At 52.0% G+C, this 3,111-nt stretch overlaps 1 non-coding gene across 1 annotated transcript; it reads left to right on the forward strand.

Moving 5' to 3' along the window:
* The first annotated feature begins 2,153 nt into the window (after positions 1 to 2,153).
* On the forward strand, positions 2,154 to 2,227 carry Trnaa-ugc (transfer RNA alanine (anticodon UGC)). The gene has a single exon. It is a non-coding gene; the product is annotated as a tRNA-Ala (tRNA).
* The last annotated feature ends 884 nt before the right edge of the window (positions 2,228 to 3,111 follow it).

The raw sequence follows: 3,111 nt of genomic DNA on the forward strand, positions 1-3,111 counted from the left end.
TCCTGTTCACCTCTGATGCCCTGGACCTGGCTTCCACATCTGCAGAAGAAATGAAGGATCCAGGTTTTGTAACAAAACCCGACCAAATAATTCCAGAGGAAAAATATTCTGGAAATGACAAGGTTTCTTCAACTGAGTCACTCCTTCCACTCTATCTGCGTGCTGCAGGGGTGGGGACACCAATATCAGCACCACTCACCCCAGTGAGTGCTCTGTAAAGGTTGAGTATGACCCTGGGGGGCCCATGTTCAAAACCTCCTTTCAGGCTCTGCCTCTGGCAGGGGCTCCAGCCCCTCCCTCCCCATCAGACCACGGTGGGCCTGAGGACTCCAGAGACGACCGCTGGAGGAGAATGCCAGCCGGTGGCCCTCTCACCCTCTCTATCTGGGGCACCCAGAGCACAGCTCACAGGCTCATTCTCTGATTCCGATTCCTGTTTCCACGGAAACAGACACCGGCAACCGTCAAAGTCCCAGCTTTCAAACACAGGTCTCTTCCAAAACTTAACTCTCACGTGATCCTTTAGGCTACACAATTGTTGAGGCTGCAGGGCCTTAGAGAAGGTCCCCTCCTCCACCTAGCTGATGGGTCCCAGCTTCCACCTTCATGCCATGCCCTTTTTCAAGGCTGTCCCCAACCTGGAAGGCCCAGGCAGCCATCCTCACTCGTTAGCTTGGGCCTCGGCTTACTCTCCATCTAATGAGGCCATAGCACCCGAAGTCATCAAATGCTGCGTGAGTCCCTCGGGATCCTGCCAGCTTAGGACCAGGAGCCCAGAACAGCGTGTCCCTGGAGAGGTGAGGGGTCATATTGGAAACATGACTAACACAGCCCACAGTTTTGAAGGCCACCTCCTCCAAAGCTGATGTCCCTGGAACCCAAGACCTACTTCTTCATCATTGAGAACGGGGTCTTGCCTCAGAAGACGCTGATAGGGGAGGATGAAAAGCCATAGTCACCCCCGGGCACTTGTCTGGCTCAGAGGAAAAGAGGTTCCACAGGTTGACAGTGGCTGAGCTGTGCCTCTCCCCACCTCCAGAACACTGACCCTGTGCTTCTTTCTGCTCCTGGGCCTCCGCCTTTTGTCACTCTGTGTCTTGCTCTCTTTATCTCTGCACCCTGTCTCTGCCTGGGTCCCTCCTCTGGCTCTTTCTGCGCACCTCTCTCTGCGATTTTACCTGTTTCGGGGTTTCTCTCTTCTCCTACCTGAAAGACCCTTGAGGGCAGAGGTTGTCCATTGTTGCTCCCTGGTGCCTGGGGTGCACCAACCCACTGCACATGCTCAAAAAGCATTTGTGGAGCAAATTCCCTTTTTTTCTGTTTCTCTCCTTCTCCCCCCCCCACCTTTCCCCTTCTGCAAACCGCGCCTCTCTCCTCTCCTCTGCGGCTCTCTGTGTCCTCTGACTGTGCTTCTCTCTCTCCTTCTTTGCCTCTTACCTCTTCTGCTCCATCTCTCCTCCTCACTGCTCTCCCTCTCTGCAGGCCTCTCTTACACTTGCCTGTGGCATTCTTTTTCATAATGTGTCCCCAGCTGACATGGGTTTAGGAGACCTACCTTCCGGCCTTCATCTCCTGCCCTCAGACAGCCGCCCTGCCACCCCATCATCCCGGCAGCCGGCCGGGCACTAGGAATCCCCAGCGAAACTGGGAAGTCAGCAGCTTTTCCTGTGTCTCTAGCTGGCTCCAGGGTCACCACCTTCCTCTGCCCAGTGCCCTTCCACGAAGAGCAGAGCTCACAGCCAAAGGACTGACTGCCCCTTCCAATAACCTGCCCTGGGAAAAGGTCCTGAGGCCAGCCACTCATTGCCTGGTGTGACCCTAGTCACCACTGGACTTCTGCAGCCTCCGATTATTCTGGTGTGGGGGAGGGAGTGACCGGCTTTGCCTCAGGCAGAGGAGTTTCACGTTCCTAGATGAGGTGGGCTGGGTGCGAGGGTCACATGCCTTTAATTCCAGCTACTCTGGAGGCTGAGGGCAGAAGGATCACAAATTCTAGGCCAACTTCAGCAACTTAGTGAGACTGTGACTCAGAATAAAAATAAATGGGCCAGAGGTGTAGCTCAGTGGTAGAGCATCCCTGGGTTTACTTGCCAGTACTGGGGGAAAAAATGAGGTAGTAATATTTGGGAAGTTCAGAGAAAGAGAATAGGGGCTGGGGATATAGCTCAGTTGGTAGAGTGTTTGCCTTGCATGCACAAGGCCCTGGGTTCAATCCCCAGCACCACAGAAAGAAGAGAGAAAGAGAAAGAGGTCAAGAGGTGCCACAGTCCCAGCTACCAACCTGTGGACAGCCATCTAACACAGAGACGGTGTAGTAGGGTGGTGGGAACACAGATACCGAGTCCAGCAGAAGACCTGCTTCAACCCCAGCTCTACCCCTTATTCACCGTGTGGCCTTGGGCAAGTTATTCACCTTCTCTGAGCCTCAGTTTCCTCATCCTCCTGGGTGAAAGATGTGGAGGAGTGAATGATCATCTCAAGTTCTTGGTCAGTGCACAGGATTTACCAGGGGAAAATGGAGCACAGATCATTAAATAGCTGTAATGTGCCAAGCTCTGTACATGCATCAAAGGTGGGTTTTGCATGGGAGTTGACCACTCTTAACTTTGGGATTGGATAAGCCTGAGTGCGTGAGGACTGGTGCTGTCACTTACTGCAACAACCTTGTTCTGTGGACCTTTGCTTCCTCATCTATAAAATGAGGGTCATTCCACCAATTTTTTTCAGGCTTATTGGATTAAATGAGATAACAGCTGTCAATTGCACTTAGTTAAGTGCTAAAGATTTTTTTTTTTTTTTTTTTTTTTTAGTACCAGAAATTGAACTCAGGAGCACTTGACCACTGAGCCACATCCCCAGCCCTATTTTGTATTTTATTTAGAGACAGGTTCTCACTGAGTTACTTAGGGCCTCACTTTTGCTGAAGCTGGCTTTGAACTCTTGATCCTCCTGCCTCAGCCTCCCCAGCTGCTGGGATTACAGGCATGTGCCACCGCACTTGGCAGTTAAGTGCTTAAGTGTGATGAGGAAATGGTAGACAGTGGTAGTTTTCCCAATGCTATCTCATGACAATCCTAAAAGTGGGCACTAGTTCACCCATTTCCCAGGGAG

The sequence above is a fragment of the Marmota monax genome, unplaced genomic scaffold, assembly GCF_021218885.2.
Source record: "Marmota monax isolate L192 unplaced genomic scaffold, Marmota_monax_Labrador192_F-V1.1 WCK01_AAM20220418_F8-fsc00023, whole genome shotgun sequence".
Lineage (NCBI taxonomy): Eukaryota > Metazoa > Chordata > Mammalia > Rodentia > Sciuridae > Marmota > Marmota monax.